Raw genomic sequence first — 14,628 nt, 5'->3', positions numbered from 1 at the left:
TATTCAGGATGCCTATGCCTCACAGCATGCCGCTGCACCAGCTCCAACACAGCCTGCCGCACAGGCCCCAATAGCACAGCCCGCTGCTGCCGCACAGGCCCCGCCAGCACAGCGCCTACCTCCTGCAACGATTCTCCATCACCTCCCGGTAAGGTGCAATTGGATTTTAAGATGCACCCCTCATTTTCCTCCCAATTTTTTTTGGGGGGGGGGGAGGGGAATTTTATAATCCAAAAAATACAGTACCTCACAAGCGCTCAAGTCTGAAAACCAGAGCTAGGTCAGAATGAGGCTCTCATAGACTTGCATTGAGTTGTGATCTCCAGCTCCATGAAACACTGCAGCTGCTGTCAGGTCACAAACCACCGAAGACTGAAGGGAGCGACGCTAGAAACTGATGAAGATGGCGGCAGGTGAGTATAATACATGGGGCAGGGAACTTACCTTTGAAATACTACTCCAGTACTGAATACACCATTAATAGTCTTTTCACCCTCCCTTAAACTAAGTGTCATCAGTGACGCTTGTTTCAAGGGCTGAGCTAGTCCTTGCATGCTGTACACTGTGCAATTTGCACATTGACAGTGCACACTGTGTTACTGACTCAGATTAGTAGTAAAGAGCAGGCAACAGAACAAGGTGCACTATAAGTGCACATTGGCAGAATCCCTGGAGTTCAAAGACCAGCACTGCCTCCGCAAGTCACATCCCTTAGACACTTTGTTTCAGAGAGGGGGTAGAGGCCGTATCAGCAACCGCAACCTCTACCCCGGTTGGAGCTTTAAGTATTCGAGAATAAACTGAGATTTTCAAACAAAGCGTCAGACAAAGTAAGGAAAATGAAAAATTTGATAGCAGTTGGTGTAGATTTTAATACAGTCATACTATAAGTTACTTTAGATTACAGTACTGTGGCGCCCTGGACAAGCCAGGTCATCACAGTTACTGCAACAACACACCCCACACCCCGGCTAGGCACACCGAAGTCAGACAAAAATCCTCTTTGCCTCCCTCCAGGGGCTGATGTCCACACCAGGGGGTGGAGCCAGGTGGTTGGCCCCACCCACCAAGGAGTTCACAGTCCTGGAGGCGGGAAAAGGAAGGGAGTTGAGTTTTAGAGTTGAAGAGTGAAGTGGTAGTAGAGGAGACTGACCGTGTCCGGGTGCGTGGCCCGGGCACATACAGCAAGGTTGGCAGACGGTGGTGACCGTTGTGAAGGGGTATGCAACAGAGCAGTGAGGGACGCCAGGCCAAGGAACAATCCAAAGGCTTTATTGGAACCACAAAGATAAAGCAGCAAACATAAATATAAATCCTTCAAATCTGCAAGGAGTCCACAACAGTGAGAACAAAAGATCCAGGGGCACCGCCTGGTATTCCGATGCCAGGGGAATTAGGGCAATGGTCCTTATATGAGTTCCTTGAGTCCAACAGGTGAACAACAAAACACAATCCCACGTGGCCGCGGATCTCCAGTCTGTAACAGTCCACACACACAGACCCCAGGATCCAGCCTCAGCTATTTTCCTGCCGAGCTCCAACTAACTGAACTAACATGTTCTTCTCTCCTGGGATCAGCCTGGGGGAAGGTATGGTCACTTACATCCCAAGACATAGTACTACAGCAAATACAGAGAGAAGGTAAAATACATCATGACAATTCCTTCCCCTCCCAACTTGTGTACGTACTAGGGACCTCTACAGGTCGCTGGTTAAGTACACGCAGGCATGGCTGACAGGACTCAAGGCTCCAGGTTCTTTAGTGTATGATGAAGATGTAGGGTTGAATGTTCGGGTCCAGTTTATATCCTCCTTCACTTAAACTCTGCTTCCTGCACCCACAAATTGGCATTGTATATCTCCCACATCATTGGAGTCCCCTCCTCCGCCCGCGACAGTACTAAATAGATAAGGAACTTAGATCAAAACTTCAGCCTTCAGACCACCCTTTAAAGGGAACCTGCCAGCAGGTTTTCGCTATGTCAGCTGAGGACAGCATGCTGTAAAGGCCCAGTCACACACAACGACTTACCAGCGATTCCGAAAACGATGCGACCTGATGGGGATCGCAGGTAAGTCGCTGGGAGGTCGCAGGTGAGATGTCATACAGTCAGATCTTACCAGCGATGCAGGAACGATACAGGTCGCAGTAGTGACCTGTATAACGATCTCAGCAGTCACTGTGACCCTTTCACACAGTGTCAAACACAGCGATGTGTCCTGCCCAGCAGGACATCGCCTTTGAAGAAAATGGCCTGGACCATTCTGCAACGACTAGAGATCTTACAGCAGTGGCCTGATCGCTGGTAGGTGTCACACAACCAGATCACTAACGGGATCGCTACTGCGTCACGGAAACCGTGACTCAGCTGCGATCTCGCTAGCGATCTCGTTATGTGTGAGGGCACCTTAATTAAGACTAATTAAAAAAAGAAAACAACTTGCTCTTATCTGTGTGTACGCGTGCAATTGTTTGCATAAACTAAAAGGGTTTTTTGCACTGTGATTACCATTACAAGACTAGATACTCAAGCGCAGGGCAGTCCGTATGCTCCCTTGCTGTGATTGTGCATTGACTGTGAGGTGTCAATCTCTATTGGGCTGGGGGCAGCTCTCCTCTGTTCCTGAATCTAAATTCTTTGATTGTTTCAGAATGGTTTCAGGCAGTAATCTATGTCATACACCATTGGATTCAGAATCTGCTTGTTTACACTGTGATGCTGTCAGATGAGGTAGCAACAATCTGCTGACAGATTCCCTTTAATGAATTGATTGCTCAGTCTGGTGTCCAACTAACCTTGGCCAGTATTACAAAATCATAATATGGACAGAATTTATCTGCTTGACCATAGACAATTTTCTTTAGCTGAGATTAGAATAGTTGTAAACCGAAGGCCAGCTTTACATGTCTGTGAATCATGGACCGTGCTCAGATGGCACCGGCCAGGTTTCTGGATCTCCTGACCTGACTGCCTTGTGCTTGCCTACAAGGCTATTAGCTAAGGTCAGGAGACCCAAGGGTGGTGCAGGATACTGCAATCTGAGCACAGATGCGAGACATCAGCCTTCCTAATAGAGCACCACTATAAATCTGGGTGGAAATACTCTTCGGTTCATGTAAGACTTGTACATCTTTTGGGAATAAAAGCTTAAACAGTTGTAATATAAGCACAAAAAAGTGTTCCACATATTTCCTGTGCAGACACAAAACCAAATAAAACATGTCTCTTTTTTAAGAATCAGAGTTCATAAAAGCTAAAAGGGTTTGAAAAGACAAATTGGTCACTAAGCTGCAAATCAGGATATTTGGTCACTTCCACTTCTTCATATTTGCAGCTGAGTGGTTTCATAAAAGGAGTACATGTGGCTCCGGTGGAAGACATTAGTCAAAGGAAGTTTTAGAACATATTCCACTGTTTATTTGTTATTATTATACACATGAGGATTTACACAACTCAAAAACAGGATAAAAGGATAATGTACACTAAAACAATAGCTGATGCAGCTTGGTCATCCACACCACTTAATAGCTTAGAAACAATAGCAGTATTTTTACTTGCCGACTGAAAGCAAAAAACAAATGTTTCTACTACTCTATTGTATTGTCCTGCTATAATAGCCTTGTGTCAAAGTAAAATATAAAATTCCAATGTTCCCCAAAGATCTACTATGTCCTTTATGAAGACAGACCACATAAAAACAAAGTACAGTACAAAGTACTAACAAGCCTCTCTTTGTTTCGACCAAGTTGAAAGGGTCAGTCTACAACCCATAGTCTCAAATATATTTTATGTAGGTTTTTATGTTCTGCTTCATTCATGCACAAAAATAAATAGATGTGACAAAAGTAGGAAGACCACTAATATGTTGGTTTACACAATTTTATACCATAACCTGCCCATGGAGAAGGACAATAAATAGAAGTACGATGGCAAAGAATGCCTTACGACTTATTCAGACATCCAAGAAAAATCAATGAATACAAGATTCATTAAACACAATGTTTATAAATGTGGCCGGGGATCCTCTCAAAATGAGAAAGACCCCCCCATCATTACTGGTGAACCACTCAGAGGAATAATTCAAAAAACAAAATTGTGGCCAGAGCAAAAAACAGAAAAATCCAAACAATCTTTATAAAAGTATCAAAAATGTTTATTGAAAATTATCAAGAATTAAAGACATGAAAGACATAAAGTACATAAATTGGAGGTTTACAAGGAGTAAGCAAATAAAAAACTCCGGGGGGGGGGGGGGGGGGGGGGAGACAAAAGAGTAGCAATGGGTGTTTACATATAAGGCTAGGCCACAATGGAAATCTAAATTGCAAACAAATAGGTGTACCATTTGAATAAATATACAGACCAAAACAACATTCATGTATAGATGACTAGTGTCCAATCAATATATACATACAAGTGTTTTGATGATCCATAGAAATAAAGTACACCTAAGAGATTAGAATGGCCATGTTAGTGCAGATAACTTACCCATATAAAAGCCCACCACACGCAATCTGACGCGCGTTTCGCGGCAATGCTTTTTCAAGGAAGGAAAAAGCATATCAAGGGCAGATTGAAGTATTGTAGTGCGCATGTGTAGGATCGGCGAGTGTGTATGACAGATGCATCATGCACACAGGCTTCAGAAGAAGGACGAAGATGGCCGTAAGAGGCAGCGCCGGCACTGGAGGACGAAGACGCCCATCTGAGCCACATCCACCGCAGCAACCAGTTTATAATACTCAAAGTGTTTTTTATGTTTTACACAGCAGCCTGGGCTCTTATACACAGCATGTTAGAATACCGTATATAACAGCCCAATGGTGGAGGCTGCAGCTTATAGGATAAAAAACTGGTGGCAGATTCCCTTTAAGAGGTCAGATGTTCAGCAGAGCTGAATATTCTGCCACTGAGGCTACATTCACAGGACTATATTTTCAGCCTGCACTATTCTTTTCCTGATTTCAGATGAGACTCAACTAGTCAACGAACAATAACATTTTTATGGAAAATATCATTATTAACATAGGAAACTGTTTTAATCAGTAATTTCAGTCAGAGTTTCATCCGAGTTTGGTCAGTTTTATAAGGTGGATCAAAATCGGACGTGTCTCCACAATGTTGAGTAGACCATTCGGTTTGCGACAAAGCATGGATGTGTAAATGACCCCATTCACTATTATAGGTACAAGTGCTATCCCTTAAAAGGTGCATAGCACTCCTATGCAAAAACTGACATCTAAGTGAGCCCTAATACTCAGACAGGCCACACATTCTCCTTCAGAGCATTGATCATACTCCAGCATTAAAAACTGGAAAAGAAAAAAAAAAAAAAAAAAAACTAAAAATTCACCAGAATCTTTTCTTCTTTTTTCTGTAGTAAAAATTAATCTAATAGTAACTGTATTTTTATTTGCACTTTTTTTTTTTTTTTTTTTTTAAAAAAAGGCAATCTGTCAGCAGGTTTTTGCTATTTAATCTGAGAGCAACATAATATGGGGAACAAGAACCTGATTCCAGAGATGTGTCACTTATTAGGCTGTGTGCTGTAGTTTCAATGTAATCAGTAGATGAACACTACAGGACAATTTCTTTCATGCTAGGCAGTCAGGCTGATCTGTGTAACACTGCCCCACCACTGATTGGCAGCGAGCTGACAATGCACAGTGTACTGAGGAAGCTGTCAGTCAGGGGTGTGGCTGGGGTTACACACAGCCCAGAAGTCTTAGCCCTGCTACATCTACAGTAAATCAGACAAAAACATGTATTCTATGAAAACTACACCAAGCAGTCCAGTAAGTGACATCCCTGGAAACAGGCATTCTTGACCTCTATTATTCTGCTCTCAGATTATATAGCAAAACAAACTGTTGACAAATTCAGTAAATTGGCTAGGGTTCTTAAAGTGCTTTTTGTTCGACATTAAGGGCATAGTTTTGGCTACCCAGATGTTTTAGCTCAATTTATCATTTGCGACTTTTCAAAATGCGCAATTCTACTCCGGCATGCTAGTCATGCACAATATCTATTTGTACTCCAGCTGTCTAGTCGTGTACAAAATCTAAACTTTTTTGGGCTGTGTTCAAGAATAATTTGTGTTCAGAGTGAAAAAACGGGTTTTTTTACCGCGCTATAAACCACAAAATGGTGTTATAAAAATGGATATTCTTTTATTGAAACATTCCTACGCGTTTCAGAGGCATGTACGCCTCCTTCTTCAGGGAAAAAGGTTGATATTTTTCCCTGAAGAAGGAGGCGTACATGCCTCTGAAACGCGTAGGAATGTTTCAATAAAAGAATATCCATTTTTATAACACCATTTTGTGGTTTATAGCGCGGTAAAAAAACCCGTTTTTTCACTCTGAACATTTATAGCTCTCTCTCCAACGGGGCCGCTGCTTAACCACTCCAGCACTCACATATGTCTGCACAGGGGTTGTGACTGGCACAACCTGATCAGGTGAGTGTATTCATCTCTTTTCTTCTTAACCCATATACCGGGTAAGACCCTATTTTGCGCCTTTTTCCCTTCTCAGAATTTCAAGAATAATTTGTGACATTTGAAAGGATCACACAACTTTTTGTTCTAAAAAAGGTGCATAAGGCTAAATTCTCACATCAGTTTTTTCCATCAGGAACAATCCGGAAAAAAACAGGTAAAACTGATCCGGCGCCTGATCCGTTTTATCCCCATTGATTTGTATTAGCACCGGATTGTGCCTGATGGCCTTGCGTTGCATCCGGCTTTTGCCTGATGCCTAAAGCGGCGGCCGGAGGGAACGTATCCTGTAACGTTTTTTTGTCCGGCAAAAAAAAACGCATCACGCAGGATCTGGCGCGATACGGTGTGTTTTACAATGGAAGCCTATGGACGCCGGATCCGGCGTAATGCGGTAAAAAAACGGATGCGGTTCCCGGATCCGTTTTTGTAATCTGAGCATGCGCCAATGTATTGAAAAAAACGGATCCAGCAAAAAAAAAAAAAAAAACGGACGAAAAGGATGCAAAAACGGATGCGCCGGATCCGTTTTTTTACGGATCAGGTATATTGGAACCGTCAAAAAAGAGGATCAGGCACATCAGTTTTTGCATATTCTGCGCCGGATCCGTTTCATCAGGCACACGCCGGATTGTGCCTGATGCCAAAAACTGATGTGTGAAATTAGCCTAAAAGGTAAGGGACAAAAACAAGCTAAATTTTTAAGCAAAATTAATGTGTGCCATTTTGAAGAATTTGAAGCAAAAAAGTGCAAAGAATAACACAACAAAAAGAAAAGTAACATAAGAAAAATCAAATTAATCATGGCCAGAAAACTTTGATGGAAACTCGATGGCCCCAGTTTTAGTTAATAGGGTCCATTATGTAACTTACCCGGACCTTCCCTTTATATCATTGTTCTGCTCCAATAATGGAACAAAACATGTCTGTTTTCATATGCAACTACAGGGTACTGCTGTCTTTGGGAGCATACATAAAACTATCCGGGTCCAGCTAAGTCACCCCCCATAACCCCCTAGTGTTTCCCGGTGTTCCTACCTTTTTGCAGCGTTAATCCCCAGCGTCCCTCCGCCTTCACAATAAACACTGGGCGCATGCGCAGAGTGCGGCTGTCAGCTGAGCTCAGCTTCCTGTGTTCAGTGTGAGCTGTGCTGGCTGCACGCACTCTGCTGCTGTGACCCGGGGAGGGTAGGTGCAGATTCTTTGCACCCACACTCCTCACATGGAGGGTCTGCACTCCTAGAAAATGGGGGATACGTTCCCTTAACGTGCCCCCCATATTCTAGAAGGTCCAGAGTCGTCGTGGGACTTCCAAAATGAATTACATGGGATTTTTTTTTTCTTTACAATAAATTGGTGAAAGAGGGAATGGTTGGGGAGTGTTTTTTTCAAATAATTTTTGTTTGTCGTCTATTTTTATTTTCTATTTTTATTACTGACAGTTTGTGATGTCGGGTATCTGATAGACGCCATGACATCACCAACTGCTGGGCTTGATGTCAGGTGACATTACACATCTGGTATCAACCCCATTTATTACCCAGTTTGCCACCGCACCAGGGCAATGGGATGAGCTGGGGCTAAGCGCCAGCTTTGGCGCATCTAATGGATGCGCGACTTCTGGGGCAGCTGCGGCCTGCTATTTTTAGGCTGGGAAGGGCCAATAACTATAGACCTTTCCACCCTGAGAATACCAAACCACAGCTGTCCGCTTTACTTTGGCTGGTGAACCAATTTTGGGGGAACCCCAATTTTTTTTTTTGTTTTTTTTGTTTTATTATTTATTGATAATTATAAAAAAAGAGCCTGGGGGGGGCCTCAAAATTGAATCCCCAACCAAGGTAAAGCTGCCAGCTGTTGTCTACGGGCTGCATCCATCGGCTTTACCCTAGCTAGCTATCAAAAATGGGGGGGGACCCCACAGCGCTCTTTTTTTTTTAATTACAAGGCTAGGCACCCTTTAGTGCCACATGAAAGTCATTAAAGAGTGCCAGCTTAGAATATGCAGGGACGTGGAACATTATATATCTGTTTGACATCAGTCTGCCTGTCTATCTATCCTATCCATCGATCCATCGATCCATCCATCCAGATAAAAAAGGATAAATGGATGTATTTACAGCTTTTATTTGTGATTTATGTGTTCCCTCCCCCCCAACAGTATGTGTGATGGAGAAGTGACCCTACGGGAGCTTGGATCTGAGTTTTCGCAGGGTCACTGCCGGTCAGTGACGTCACTGAGTTGTGCTTTACGGCAACACTGAAGTTCTCGCGTGCGGTAATGTGTTGACATCACCGACTGTGAGAAATGACCTGGAGTTACCCCTGCAGCATCATTCACCAAATGAGGCTGCATTGAGCACTCGCTCACAGACGTCACTGAATCAGTGTGGATTACGCAGGACCTAGATATTTGAGGGGGTTAATAAAGTGGTGACAGAGGGACTTTTTGGTGTTTTATTTCAAATAAAGGATTTTTCGGTGTTGTGTTTATTTACTTTACTTACAGATTAGTGATGGCGTGTCATAGACGCTGCCATTACTAATCTTGGACTTAGTGGCAGCTATGGGTTGATATTAACTCCTTATTACCCCGAGATGGGAATATGAGATGGAAAATTGTGCGGCTGGCATTTTCAAAAGCTGGAGAACGTGCCAGAATGTGACAGCCGTGCAGCGCCACACCGGAGATCGGGGAGTAAGAAAGAGAGAGGGGGAGACAGACTGATCAAAATGGCAGCAGCCTTATTTAGCCCCTATGACGTTGTGCGGTCAAGCCAATCACAGTAACACCACAACAAAGATGGCTGCGGCGTTACTGTGAGGGCAAGCAACATCAGATGTGTTCATTGGCTGGAAAAAGGCGCCAGGAAGTCCAGAAATGAAAATATCGGAGCGAATACCATATTAACCGTCGGATAGCGAATACCTCGAATACCCCATTATCCGTCGGATACCAAATAGTGGTGAATACATTCGCTCATCCCTATCAATTACAAGACGGTCTTACAAAGAATACTATACGTCTATCATTATAGATATCTAAGAGGTGACAGTTCCATCCTATATTATAACTGCAGTAAGCATACATTTAAGGGTGCAAAGTACAGACAACTAACTTACACATGAGTTATTTACCTATAAGCCCACACCTTCCACATGTCACCTTTGTCCTAACTGACTGCATTAAACAATAAGCCAATAGCCGGTTGTGGGCCGCTCATCACTGATGTACACTGCTGTTATCTTCTAAGAGGGCATACTGTATGTAGACATCCAATTACAGCACATTTACTCTCACAGACTACTAAACAATAGCTTTTACTTATTGTAGATTCATTTACAAAAACAAACCTAAGACAATATAAAAACAACATATCAAAATGAGGCTGCTGTGATATTTATGCATGAGAGTCTGCATATTGGATTGGATCCATCTACCAACGGACACAGACAGAAAAAGGGCCACTGTGCAAGACAATTTATAGGCTCTGTGTTGCACAATAGCTCCTGCAGGGGGTAACGGGCCCCTTTATCGCTTGGGCCCCGTGCGGCATCACAGGGAGCACCAATGAAATGTCCACCCCTGTGACCTGTGCAGCTCAATAGGCTTGGGGCTTCCATCAAAAGCAGCTCCATATGTTGTTAGATTGCATCTTCAGAACTAAAAAGTATTACATTTAATGTTTCCCAATTATTAGAGAATTGTGGAAATACATAAAAGGGTACTCTAAGATGAAAGGGGCCCATAGATTGATTTTTTGCATAGGAGCCCACTCATTACTGAGCAGAGTTTACAATGCGACTACAGAGTGTGTATTAGGCCGGTGTCACACTTGCACGAATCTCTCATTGAATCACCCGGCACGGACTCACACTCTCCTCACAGGAGCAGGTCGGTTGCATGTATCTCTATGCAGCTGAGACGCTCCTGTTCGGAAAGCGTGTGCCCGTGACGGGTGATGCAACGTGAGACTCGTGCGAGATACACATGAGGCACTCGCAAGTGTGACACCGGCATTAATATGATGGCCCTATTTGATATGGCCCAAAAGCAAGGCTCTCTGCTCAGTCTCATCTTCATAATATAGTCATTTATTTAAAAACCTGGCATGCAAAACTACCCCTTTACTGATCCATAGACAAGTCCAGGGGCGGACATATCATTGGTGCAACCATTGCAGCCGCATAGAGGCCCCAAGAGATTAGGGACCATTTCTACCTCCCAAGCAGGTGAATTTTGCATTTTTATGAGCTCTTGGGCTGCAAAAAGCTCACATATTGTTCTTGCCAGAGGGGTCCTTTTTGTCTGTGTCTGCCATTGGACAAGTCACTATGGACAGCATTAGTGATGTTATCATTTTGGGTCCACGAGCTGAGGGTTTCACATCCTGAATGAAGGAATGCAGCATTCTGGCGCGTGACAGCTGTTTTCAGGTTTATGTCTATATTTCTCAACATAAGAAGGGGACGTAACCTTATGTGATGTTTTACACACAAAAAGATAAATGGAGCAATTTCTTGAGGCAATGCATTAAAGGGAATGTGTTGCAAATAATTACCTATTGCTTAAATTAGGATTTCGTGTTAAATTGTCCAAAACATTTAAAAAATCCATGTATCATAAGAGGTATGATTACAAAGTCAGGTAACCTTTGCACATGCTCATTTGTTGGCCATGAGTCAGATACTACACCTCCTCTTCCTGCTCCCCCATTGCTTACAAGTGGCGGTTTGACTCCGCCCCTTCCTTTATGTACCCATACTGCACACATCTGTCTAGCGGGAGCAGGAAGAGGAGGTTTAGTATCTGGCTCATGGCCAATGCGAGGGCAGGACAAGAATGTGTTGTACGTTCTATTTGACACATACACTGACAGACCACTGATGTCAGAACCCCAGGCACACCCCTCACTATGTGTCACGGACAACACCTTCTTCTCCTGCCCTCACTTTGGCTGTCAGATACCACACTACCTCTCCCTGCTCCCCCATTAGTTACAGTGGCGGTCTGACCCCACATTTCCCTTTACTGCACACACATCTAATGCTCTTGTATCTATTGCCAGGGGTAAACACCGTGGTGCCATCTTGCGCTGTTCTGTTTTAAGCTTCCTACTCACAGCAGTCCGATATGTGGCTTCTACATTTGGTCTATCAACTCCTTATGTAAGGAGGTGGACAGGCTGTCACATTCTCCCTGAAGACACCAATTGTATTGACGTAATGTGACTTGTGATGTCCAAGTTGGGTTTGCTGGACATAGGTTAAGATAAAGTTAATGTTTGCCTGCATAATGTTGTGCATTGCCATGTAAAATGTATTTACATGTCTGCTGTGACAGTTATATATAGCAGTGTTATAGGAATTTATAATGTAAGGTATAGTAATGTATGAGATGTAGCATTGTACATAATGTAATGCATGTGTCTTAGGCTAAAGGTGTAAAGCATAGCACTGTTGCCAACTTATTTTTGCATAGAACTGAGTGAAAGCTTAAGGGTAGGCACGCACTTTGCATTTTTACCTGCGTTTCCACTGCTTTTTAGATCCGTTTTGAGAAGCACCTTTTTCATGCCAAAAGGCATGCGTTTTGATTTCACAGCAAAGGCTATGGAAAAATGGGGATTTCTTCACCGCACTTTGCGTTTCTAAACGCTGCGTTAAATTTGCATATTTTGCGCCAAAAACCATGCATTCAAAGAAGGAGTATGTCAGTTTTTTTTGCCATTTTGGGTGTGTTTTGCTAACATTGAAGTCAATGAGAAATGTCAAAAACCAAGATTCCTGCAAATTCCTGCGTTTTACTTGCTTTTTCAGTGCAGAAAACATGCTTTTTGGACATCAAAATAATGATATAATATGTCCCTTTACACACACAGTCCGACAAATAACAATTAGAAATTTATTAAAATTATTGCTATTTATCCATAAAATATCAGATTACCGCTATTAATTTAATCTATTTTCATGTTTTTTCCTATAAATATAGATTTGATCCTTTTTTTCTAATTAGTTTGAATATTTAAACTTTATTTAGCAGTGTCTTGATGTACAAAACGCATCTATCAAAACGCAGGTAAAAAGCGCTGAAAACGCATCCAAAACGCGTTAAAAACGCATGAGTTTTCAGCGCTAAATTACTGAAAAAGGCAACTTTGGTCAAATCAATTATGGGAAAAATGTGCTTCTTGAACTGCAAGTAGGTGAACGCAAAGTGCATGCCTAGCCTAAAGGCTACTTTACACGCTGCATTATCGGTCCCGATATCGCTAGCGTGGGTCCCCGCCCCCATCTGTTGTGCGACATGGGCAAATCGCTGCCCGTGCCGCACAACATCGCGCAGACCCGTCACACATACTTACCTTCCCGGCGATGTCGCTGTGACCGGCGAACCGCCTCCTTTCTAAGGGGGCGGTCCGTGCGGCGTCACAGCGACGTCACTGAGCGGCCGCCCAATAGAAGCGGAGGGGCGAAGATGAGTGGCCAGAACATCCCGCCCGCCTCCTTCCTTCCTCATAGCGGCCGGGAGGCAGGTAAGGAGAGGTTCCTCGTCCCTGCGGCGTCACACATAGCGATGTGTGCTGCCGCAGGAGCGACGAACTACATCGTTACTGCTGCAGTAACGATAATCGAGAATGGACCCTCATGTCACCGATGAGCGATTTTGCACGTTTTTGCAACGATGCAAAATCGCTCATCGGTGTCACACGCAGCAACATCGCTAATGCGGCCAGATGTGCGTCACAAATTCCGTGACCCCAACGACTCCGCATTAGCGATGTCGCAGCGTGTAAAGCCCCCTTTAGTCTGCCCAGCAACAGACTGCAGGGTCAGAGACAGTTTATAGTTGAGATTAGTTCACAGTGGGAAGGGCTAGAGTGCAATGTTTTTCCGGTTAGCAGTGTTTTGTGGGGACCTTTAGAGAGCAGACAAGTACAAAGGGACTAAGCTGAAAGAAACCATAAATGGAGACAGAGATCCAGTACTAAGGCAACTGGGTGAAGCCTTGTAGGTAATGGTCTGGGTCCAGGGTTCACAGCATATCACATTGACCTGTGTGGCCATTTACCAGGAAGATGGGAGGTGCACCACGTTTACCCTGTATACCATCTATAAATAAAGTGCAATCATGTTTAATATTGATGAAAGTACCTCTGCATCATACAGAAGTGTCCATAAAGTGCAGTGTCTGCTCCATCGTGTACCTGAGTATAGTGCCAAGAAAACTGTTCTTTCCACCTTGTCTGTTTTCCTGAACTTAGGGACAAAGGAGTCGGATGCTGGACAGAGTGTGGCAGGCCCAAAAGGTGAAGGTGTCTACAATAACAACACCAAACAGGAAGCCTACTTTGTGTGTGCCAGGACATAGAAATCGCAGCACTCGCCCATAGCTGCTGCCCCGTGCCACGTTACATTTACATTTGCCCTCCAGGTTCACTCTGCTATAACAGTAAATCTATACCTATGGCTTCACCATCATTATCTTTTTCATTTCTGGTCACACTCATGGCTTCCACCTTAATGGGACATCATTATACCCTAAAACTGACTTTATCCCTCTACCGGTATTCCTCTATAGGCCTCTTTTGCATTGTGTTACATTATTTTTGCTCTGATGAGATTATGAGGACATTGTTGTTTTTTATGCGTTCTGATATATAATCATGTATGTTTTACATAACCCTGATGAAAGTCTAGTACAGACCAAAACATTTATATGACACTGTGGGCTGTGTGCAATATTAGGAAAAAATGAAAATCTGCGCAAACATCTTTTTACACAGTGACTGAATGAGTGGTTGCAAAATGTTAGTAAATATGCCCTGGTATCAGCTAGAAGCTAAGGCTGCGGGGTTTTTTGCCCAAAATTGCATGTCTTTCCTTTCCCCAGCAAAGCCTATGAGAATTCAGAAATGCTGTGCGCACTTTGCTTTGTGCCTGAAGTTTTGAATTGACAAAAAAAAAAAACTGCAGCATATCAATTCTTTGTATGTTTTCTTCTGTGTTTTTTTAGCCCTTCCAGCCATTTTTTTTTTTTTTTTTTTTTAGTAAAAACAAAGAAAAAAATGCATTTTTTTGTTGTGTTTTCTGTCAGTTTTCTGCAGTTTTCTTGTGGAAAAAAAA

General features: G+C 43.3%; 1 protein-coding gene across 2 annotated transcripts in view; it reads right to left on the bottom strand.

Moving 5' to 3' along the window:
• ARHGAP18 (Rho GTPase activating protein 18) overlaps nucleotides 1-14,628 on the bottom strand; it is a 211,916-nt gene that overhangs the window by 155,154 nt on the left and 42,134 nt on the right. The window lies entirely within an intron of this gene.

This window comes from Anomaloglossus baeobatrachus, chromosome 3, assembly GCF_048569485.1.
Source record: "Anomaloglossus baeobatrachus isolate aAnoBae1 chromosome 3, aAnoBae1.hap1, whole genome shotgun sequence".
Classification (NCBI taxonomy): Eukaryota; Metazoa; Chordata; class Amphibia; order Anura; family Aromobatidae; genus Anomaloglossus; species Anomaloglossus baeobatrachus.
This window is presented reverse-complemented; position numbering and strand designations above follow the sequence as displayed.